Below are 10,284 nucleotides of genomic sequence, written 5' to 3'. Positions count from 1 at the left end.
AATCATCATCATTTTTTAAGAGCCGACAGACTCCAGAAAGATTAACAAGTTTTTAAAAAGAGTATAAATACACATAAATGGGTAGCTTTCTAACCACCACTGAGCCACTTTGGGCACCAAGGTTTATAAACCTATATTCTAAATAATTGTCTCACTAAGAAGAGAAGTTGAATAGGTTGGGGCGTCTGGGTGCTTCAGTAGGTTAAGCATCTGCCTGTGGCTCAGGTCATGATCTCAGGGTCCTGGGATCAAGTCCTCCACATCTGGCTCCCTGCTTAGTGGGGAGTCTGCTTCTCTTTCTCCTTCTGTCCCTCCCCCCCCAACCTGTGTGCTCTCTCTCAAATAAATAAATAAAATATTAAGAAAAAAAATGAAGAAGAGAAGTTGAGTAGGAAAATAATCAATGACTGGGTGTTTATGATTCAATAGATGCCTAACCCTTTGTCATTGCTGGCCAAGATTCTCGGAGAAATTTTAGGAAGCTTGGCCCTTTGAAGTGGTCTTCCCCCCACCTCCCAGACTTAAAAGCATTGCTTTGACCTGGTTGAGTCACTCGAGAAAATGCCCTGAGAACTTTAGATGTACAGAAGCCCTGACACTGATGTCTTGACCACTTCCTAACACAGAAAATTACATTCTGATTATCAATGTTTTCTTCTTGTGGCTCTATTTCTAAAAGATTAATGACTCTGGTTAGAATCTAATTTCCTCTTAGAATTAATGCTGCAAAATTAATGGGCCAGCTGGTCACGTTTCGAAGGGCAAACAAATGGCCCCCCTCACTATGGTCAGGGTCACAGTTAGGGCTCCTCAGTGACTCACAGGTCAGGGGCATACACAGATGATTGGACTCGTGGGCCAAGAAGCTACCAGCAATAGTGAGGGTGCCCCACAGGAGGAGCTGGACAATGCGCTCATCACCTTTCTCCTAACTTAGTGAATACTCTGATGTTTCCAGGAGTCACTAGTGCTGCTGCTATGGGAAGGAAACACTGCTGACTCCATGAACCCCTTCACTTCCTCAGGACATGAATGTGCACACATACACCCACACCCCCCTGTAAGTCTTATCAGCATAGGGGCTGTATTTCCCAAATCTGGCACAATGCCTAGCCAATAGTGTGTGCTCAATACATGTCTGTGGGGGAAAGAAGGGAGCAATACCCTCCCCAATGTCCATAGCCCCCTCCCCCTCTCCCAATCCCACCTCCCCCCAGCAACCCCCAGTTTGTTTTGTGAGATTAAGAGTCATTTATGGTTTGTCTCCCTCCCAATCCCATCTTGTTTCATTTATTCTTCTCCTATCCCCCTAACCCCCCATGTTGCTTCTCCATGTCCTCATATCAGGGAGATCATATGATAGTTGTCTTTCTCCGATTGACTTATTTCACTAAGCATGATACCCTCTAGTTCCATCCACGTCGTCGCAAATGGCAAGATTTCATTTCTTTTGATGGCTGCATAGTATTCCATTGTGTATATATACCACTTCTTCTTTATCCATTCATCTGTTGATGGACATCTAGGTTCTTTCCATAGTTTGGCTATTGTAGACATTGCTGCTATAAACATTCGGGTACACGTGCCCCTTCGGGTCACTACGTCTGTATCTTTAGGGTAAATACCCAGTAGTGCAATTGCTGGGTCATAGGGTAGTTCTATTTTCAACATTTTGAGGAACCTCCATGCTGTTTTCCGGAGTGGTTGCACCAGCTTGCATTCCCACCAACAGTGGAGGAGGGTTCCCCTTTCTCCGCATCCTCGCCAGCATCTGTCATTTCCTAACTTGTTAATTTTAGCCATTCTGACTGGTGTGAGGTGATATCTCATTGTGGTTTTGATTTGTATTTCCCTGATGCCGAGTGACGTGGAGCACTTTTTCATGTGTCTGTTGGCCATCTGGATGTCTTCTTTGCAGAAATGTCTGTTCATGTCCTCTGCCCATTTCTTGATTGGATTGTTTGTTCTTTGGGTGTTGAGTTTGCTAAGTTCCTTATAGATTTTGGATACTAGCCCTTTATCTGATATGTTGTTTGCAAATATCTTCTCCCATTCTGTCAGTTGTCTTTTGGTTTTGTTAACTGTTTCCTTTGCTGTGCAAAAGCTTTTGATCTTGATGAAATCCCAATAGTTCATTTTTGCCCTTGCTTCCCTTGCCTTTGCTGTTGTTCCTAGGAAGATGTTGCTACGGCTGAGGTCGAAGAGGTTGCTGCCTGCATTCTCCTCAAAGATTTTGATGGATTCCTTTCTCACATTGAGGTCCTTCATCCATTTGGAGTCTATTTTCGTGTGTGGTGTAAGGAAGTGGTCCAATTTCATTTTTCTGCATGTGGCTGTCCAATTTTCCCAACACCATTTATTGAAGAGGCTGTCTTTTTTCCATTGGACATTCTTTCCTGCTTTGTCGAAGATTAGTTGACCATAGAGTTGAGGGTCGATTTCTGGGCTCTCTATTCTGTTCCACTGATCTATGTGTCTGTTTTTGTGCCAGTACCATGCTGTCTTGATGATGATAGCTTTGTAATAGCGCTTGAAGTCCGGAACTGTGATACCACCAACTTTGGCTTTCTTTTTCAATATTCCTTTGGCTATTCGAGGTCTTTTCTGATTCCTCAAAACTCATTATTAACTGAGGCAATTGTTTATGCTCAGACCAGCATTTGGTAAGCTTTTCATATGAAGGCAGATAGTAACAATTTTACCCATTGCATAAAGAAAGACCATCTGGTCTCTGTCACAAGTACTAAGCTTGGCCATTGTAGCATGGAAAGAAAGCATCCATAGGTAATGCATAGATTAATGAATGTGGCTCTGTTCTAATAAAATTTTATTACAAAAACAGACAGTTGGCTGGATTTAGCCCATAGGCTGTAATCGCTATGCCCTGACTTAAAACAACAAAAGACTTTGTTGAGGAGTGTTTTGTCACTGACTTTATTTAGAATGGCTGACTTTTAATGGGTTTTATTATTATTTTTAAAATTCTCTAAGAAAATGCACCCCCTCATTGCCAAAGCTGGGTTTTACCCCACTACCTGCCCTCAGCACACCATTGTCCATGTCTAACTATGATGTGGGTTCCTGAGGGAAAATTGCATATTCAGTTCTTCTTGGTGGCTCTGGGATCTACCACAGGACCTTGCACATTGAGTAAGCGTAATAATTAATACACTGATCCAGATGTTCCTTAGATTTATTTTTTTAAGACTTTATTTATTTATTTGACAAAGAGAGATCACAAGTAGGTAGAGAGGCAGGCAGAGAGAGAGAGAGAGGAAGGGAAGCAGGCTCCCCACTGAGCAGAGAGCCTGACGTGGGGCCCGATCTCAGGACCCTGAGATCATGACCTGAGCCGAAGGTAGAGGCTTAACCCACTGAGCCACCCAGGTGCCCCAAGATGTTCCTTAGATTTAAATCAAGCCTTTCCTACTAACTAAATTCATATAAATTCAATGTATTCCTCACAGACTTTTTAAAAAGATTTTATTTGTTTGTTTGTTTGACAGAGAGAGAGCGCAGAAACAGGGAGAGCAGCAGGCAGAGGGAGAGGGAGAAACAGATTCCCTGCTGAGCAAGGATCCCAACGTGGACTCAATCCCAGGACCCGAGCCGAGGGCAAATGTTTAACTGACTTAGCCACCCAGGCACCCTCCTCAGACTTTTTAAAAATAATAAAGAGTATTTATTTATATTTATATTTATAATTTATTTACATTTGTAAATGGATTTATTTATATTTATAATTTTCTTCCCACCACTGAACAAGCTTCTCCCGCTCTTCCTGAAGAACAGGTCTGTAGTTTTTACAAATAATATTTATATACACTTACGAGTAGCTTTGTTTCACCGGATGGATTATACATTTCCACCCTTTCTTCTTCTTTGGTGTCTGCGTCATCTTTTACGAGACCCACAGCCTCCCAATCCCTTCCTCCCTGGTTTCACTTGCAAACCTAACAGCTTCAGCTCTTCTCTTGCTCCTACATTGTTTCCTGCCCAATCAGAATCTCTTGTTCTTTCTTAGTTGTCTGTCCTTACTCATCCTCCTCTGAGGCCACAGCTGGCCCATCCTCCCATCCTGCCCTCTTGGCCAACTGCCTCAGAGCCTGTGGTCCCGGCCTGTTAAGAGGACAGGTGCTGCTGTGTCACCGTCCTTGGGGGCACCCACACAAGCAGGTGCTGCTTCTCCTAAAACAGACACCTGTTGGCTTTTGCCATCAGCTTGTTTATGTCCCAGGTGGCATCTCTCCTAGTCTTATATCTCCCATTTTCTGAAGCCTGTTCCTTTCTTTTCCCTGGAAGTTTTCCTCTCTCCCATCAGTTTCTTGGCAGTGTGTGTGTAGATCCCTTTGCACCTGTTTTCCTGAGACCTACTAGAGTGTCAGTCAGAAGTAGACCCCCGAGGGCCAGGGCAGTGGAACTGGATTCCAAAGTCTTCTTGAAAGGATGGCCTTGAGAAAATGTCTTTTTTAAGCCTCAGTTTACCCTGTCTTTAAAATGAGAAGAACAATCATTGTTTCATAGAGTTGATATGAAAATCAATGAAATATCTTATATTACTTACTTATTCTGGTGCCCGGCCCCGGCAGGAGCTTAGCATGTGGTCTTTTAACATTATTGTTAGGGGTTCCTGTCTGGTTGTGCAGTCTGCCCATGGCACAGAAATGCTGAATCAGCTCCAAGGGGAGTGATTCTCCTTGTTTGAATTTGTCTTCCCAGATGCCTGCATTTTGCTCTATGAATCTGCCAGGAGGGGTGTCCTTTGTGACATTTGCCTGTTCCTCATTGGAGGTCTTTCTCCTCAGCTATAATTCACAAGCTGCTCCCTTTCACTCTCCCCATTGTCCCTTTTGAGGACTTTCCCCTCTCCAGTGGGCCCCAAATCCCATGCCATTCCCTGGCATGGTGGCTGACACTCATTTTTGGTTGAGCAGAGAGGAGTTCTCTTAGAGGAGCTGTTCATTCAGGTTGGAGCTGGGAACAATGCCAGCCCTGAGCTGGAGAAGGGACACTGATGCCTCACCATGGCTTAGGGTTTTGTGGGGGGAATGAGCTGTGAAAAGAACCCTGACATGGAGAGTGCAGTGGAGAAGGGGGTGTCATCCACAGTGTTCTCAGAGCAGCAGATGGGGCCCCTACCTAGCCGACCCAAGGCTAAACTTCCCAGGAGGAGACCATACCCCTGCTGAATCTTAAAAGACGAACAGGAATTGCCCAGGCATAGTCAGGCAGACAAAAGCATTCCAGGCTGAAAACATTCTGGATAAAAATTAACATTCATGTTGGCACAGCTGTGCCCCTTGCTAAGGAACAGGCCCCCAGATGTGGTTTCACTAGAACTTTCAAATCCCACACGTTCAGTCTCTCAAGCTCCCTTAGTTTTCAGGGTTCCGGGAAGTGGCGGGAGGGTGTTGTCAGAGCCCCCTGAGAAGTGAGGAAAGGGCCTGCTGAGGCCTGTCCCACTTGGCCGAGGGCTTTGGGGTGAATTCGTTCCCGGGCCGTTCTCAGGCCTTGCTTGACCTCAGGCCTGGCCTTTGCTCCAGCTCCGCCAGGCTTGTAACCGGACCTCCGTGGCCACTTGCAGAAGAGCCAAAACCCTGTTCCCAGAAGAAGAGATGCCAGCGTCCATCCAAAGTCTCCCTCCATCAGCACCTTTGACCCAGTTCACCCAGGAAAACAGCACATTGACACCAAGCTGCCCCTGGCTTTCTCCAGGGGCTGGGTGAAAGCCATTGGGTTTGAACTGCAGAGTTGTTTTGTCCCAAAGAGGAAGGCCAAGGCGCCTTTCCCTGAGCTCTCCCATGGCTGATTGTGGGCCCCAGCAGGGGATCAGCTCCAGGGCAGCAGCTGGGGACAGACACACAGCAAGGAAGGATACTGTGTCCCTCCAAAGAAGCTCCAGCTCTCTCTAGCTGGGACAAGTCAGATCTGCTGCTGTCCCCACTCAAGACTTTTATGACCCCCCCTGTTCCTGTCCCAGACCTCCAGACAGACCACCTTGGGTGTGGGAGTCCCAGTGAGGGGTAGGCATATGGATATCCTGGTCTGGGGCCCACAGTCAGGTGCACGATCTGCCCTCACCAGCCATGTAACCTTGGGCAAGTAATCCGTCTCCCTGTTTCTCACTTCTCTCCTTTGTAAGATGAGATATGCTATTACCTACCCCACAGAGACCTTGCGAGTAGTCTGTGAGATTATGTGCATAAAGTGTTTAGCATCCCTGCCAGGTAGGGAACAAGCTCCCCCAGACACGCTGGCTTTGCCTGCCTTGAATGCCTATTGACATTAGCACTTATGAAAGTAGTACTTATGCAATGCAAAACTCTCCAAAATACTGGACTCTGTGCAGAAAAAAAGGAAAGGGAAAGAAAAGAAGGGAAGAAAACAGGAAGGGAGAAAAAAGAAGTCTTCCCATTCCCTCTCCCAAAAGATGAAAATAATTGAAACTTGGGGTACCTTTTTCTATCTGCTATTCATGCGAGGACAATGTTTCAAAGGCAAAGTGTGCATTTATGCCTTTTTCTTTTTCTATTTTCAAGAAGTAGAAACCCAATAGACAAAGTATCCTGACATTTGCTTTTTCTGCTTTATGTGGAAGAGAGAGAACTTCACAGGAACCCATGAAGACCTCACTCTTTCTCTATTAACTGAACACAATTCTGTTGCCTAACAAGACCACCATTTATTCAACCCATTGTGTGTGGACTGACATTCATTGTTACTAGATGCTTAATTTTATGAACAATGCTAAGCTAAGCATCCCTGAGTGGACCTCTGTTCTCCTCTGGCTGTATCTCTTTATGATGAAGTCCTGGAGGGGGAATTGCTGGATCAAAAAATAAACTTATTTAAGCTTTTAGAGAAATTGCTCAATGTTGCTTCCCAAAATATTGAGTTGTTTTCACATGGAACAACAGTGTATGAGAGGACACGTTCACTATACCTGCCTAAAATGCAACATTTTATATTTCTTTAGAACCATCACACGGAAGGACCACATTTAAAGAGTGTTTTCTTACCAGCTCTAACCAAATAATTTCCAATGTGCCAACTTCTACAGACACAGCCCATCATGGAGGGTGATGCTTTGTTTGCTCTTCCAAGAGGACAATGAGCTACTCTAATCAGGCAAACTTTCATCTCATTTCCAGGGAGGGGAATAAAGAATGTGATTCCTTGGGCTTATAAATTAGGGGTGTATTTGTGTGTATGTGTGTGTGTGTGTGTAAGAAGGTCACACCCAATCCCCAGTGCCAAACGTGCTCTTAAAAATTAAGCATCGAGCTTGCACAAGGGCCCAACCTGCTTCACATTGGCAAGAATGGGCAACTGGATCTAGGGTTTCTGGGTCTCAGTTTTGCGTGCACTGTTCAGTCAACTCTATCCCTGCCTAAATCTGGACAATGTGCCTACCTCCCCAGAACTTGATTTGCTTCTCTAACTGGTGGAGTGAGTCCATGGAAAGCAGAGACGTGAACTGACTCCCTAAGAGACTATGACAAAAACAATTCCAGGGGCACCTGGGTGGCTCAGTCGGTTAAGTGTCTGCCTTCAGCTCTGGTCATGATCCCAGGGTTCTGGGATCAAGCCTCGCATGGGGATCCCTGCCCAGCAGGAAGTCTGCTTCTCCCTCACCTTCTCCCCCGCTTGTGTTCCCTCTCTCACTGTCTATCTCTCTGTCAAATAAATAAATAACATCTTGAAAAAATATATTCAGAGGACACGTTTTCTTTACGTTACAATCCAGAATTTCTCATATTTTCACATTTCAGGGAGGTCAACCCATCCAACCAATAGCCAGTTTTATTGGGAAAGAGAGGGTGCACTTGGGAGAATTATGCCAGTGGGAAAATTACCTGTATCTTTGTAACAGTGCCATGGCCAAGCGGGTAGGAAGCAGGTGGGACAGAGATGTGCCAGAACCAAATTGCTAATATGAAAAGAAGCTCCAAATTCTAGTCCTGACTCCTCCATATAGTAACTGTGTGACCTGGAACAAATTACTTAACCTCTCTGAACATCGACTTCCCCATATACAATGTGGGCATGACACCTTGCATAATTAATACAGCGGTGGTAAGGAGAAATACAATAATGAGTGTAAAAAAACATGCTGTCCACGGGGAAGCACTTAAACATGAAAGGTATAGTTAATATTTGGTTTTAAAATCTAGCCTTCATTTTATGGTGTCTGATTTTCTTGGCATTCACAACATTTAGAAACCAACAATAAAGCCAGGCTGTCAGGAATACAATTAAGGGCAAGTTGGAAAACTGCCCATTCCTGTGCATTTGATCTCAGTGAAGCATAGCACTATCGAAGACCTTTTGATGCAGGAGCCGGATTTCTGGGGAAGTCCCTCCGTGTGGTACTGTCCTTCCCACCCATGCCACCTCCGTCCTCCTCCCCACTCCTCAGCAGTTTGCCCTGCTTGGTCCCCTCCAACCAATTGTGTCTATGATCCCATGATCAAGGTTTGTCCCAGGGACTCTAGGGCCCAGGCCACTCCACCTTTTCCCCTCCTTTCCCACCCCCCTCCAACTTGTGCTAATAAATGCTCAGAAAGACCTGGAAGGAAGTTTGAGGGAGATACAAGGATCTCTGGTCTAGACAGGTGTTGAGAAGGGGACGGCTGTTTATGAGAATGTCTGATCCCTCTGGGCCATGATGGGGGTCTACCTTGCCCCACTTGCCATCCTTCCAGAAGGTGGTAGGGAGGGATCTCCTGGACACCCTCTGAGTCTATTTCAGGGGACACAGTGCTCATCGGCTCTCTTGCGGCTGGATACTCTGTGCGGGTTGTGTGGTGTTTTATGCACTGATCAAATCCCAAGTGACTCAGGAAACACACCACTGGTGGAGACTTAATGTTACAGGAATTCAGCAGCTGAGTCTTGTTCTACGGACAGGACCAACCTATCCTCCAAAAGCCACGCCCGCTTCTCCACATGTCCTGTGTCCTAGCAGTAGATGAACTCCCTCAGTGATGGGGACTTGAGAAAGGGGGGCACCTGACAGGCTCTGTGACTGCGAAGCCTGTCCCCTTCTGCTGAGGCCAGATCATGGGCTTGCTATGCCCCAAGAGGGTGGCAGTATCACTTCCTGTGGCCCCTGCCAGCAGGAGTCGCAGACCCCATTCCCCACTTCCTAAGTTCACAAGGTATTACCTGCTGCAGTGGGTGATTCCGGTGAGTTCTGAAACAGAGGAACTCCAGTCAGAGTTCTTGTCAGAAGTGAATTTAGCGAGGGGAGAACAGGCCCAGGAGGGGAGGCGGTTCTGATGAACACAAGTACCGTTTCAGAAACACTCTCTTATGCTGCCCAGCACTTTCTACCTTCCTAGAAGTCTGTTACTGCCATGTAGGGGATTCCCAAACTGCCCACACAGCACCCATGTCCTGCCAGTCACTAATGCTGCTTTCCCGCTGATGGGAAACTCTGCTCACTGTTGGTAATTTGGTTTTAGTGTTTTACTTTTTATGAACTCAGACACTTTCAGCCTGGTAACGTGCAAAATAATTTAAAATATTTCATATGATACTGTCTTTAGAATTCTCAGATGGTGGCATGAAACCATTGTGAAATTTTTTTTTCTTTTTTTTTTAAGATTTTATTTATTTATTTGACAGAGAGAGATCACAAGTAGACAGAGAGGCAGGCAGAGAGAGAGAGAGGGAAGCAGGCTCCCTGCTGAGCAGAGAGCCCGATGCGGGACTCGATCCCAGGACCCTGAGATCATGACCTGAGCCGAAGGCAGCAGCTTAACCCACTGAGCCACCCAGGCGCCCCCCATTGTGAAATTTTTGCTTGTAAATGACATTATGTGTGGTAAATCCAGTTTGTGTGTGTGGTGTGTGTGTGTGTGTGTGGTGTGTGGCATTGCACATGAGTGTGCATGTGATATGGATTATGTGGTGAGTGTGTGGGTGTGTATGTGGTGTGTATGTGATGTGTGTATATATTGTGTGGATTGTGTAGTATGTGTGTATGTATGTGGTGTGTGTGTGTACATGTGGTATGGATTGTGTGGTCTACGTGTGCATATATGTGTATGTGGAGCTTGTGGTGTGTGTGTGGTATGTGAATATGTGATGTGGTATGTGTGGTGTGGTATGTATGCTGTGGGGAGCCAGGTGGTGTGTGGTACGTGTGTACGATATGTATATTGTGGTGTGTGGTATGTGTGGTGCAGCATCTGTGGTGTGCTATGTGGCACGTGTGTGCAGTATGTGCGGTGTGCTGTGTTGTATGTGTGTGCGGTTTGTGTGTTGTGTTGTGTTGTA

The sequence above is a fragment of the Meles meles genome, chromosome 4 (genome assembly GCF_922984935.1).
Source record: "Meles meles chromosome 4, mMelMel3.1 paternal haplotype, whole genome shotgun sequence".
NCBI classification, from domain to species: Eukaryota; Metazoa; Chordata; class Mammalia; order Carnivora; family Mustelidae; genus Meles; species Meles meles.
The sequence above is the reverse complement of the archived record's forward strand: the minus strand, read 5'-3'. Positions refer to the sequence as shown.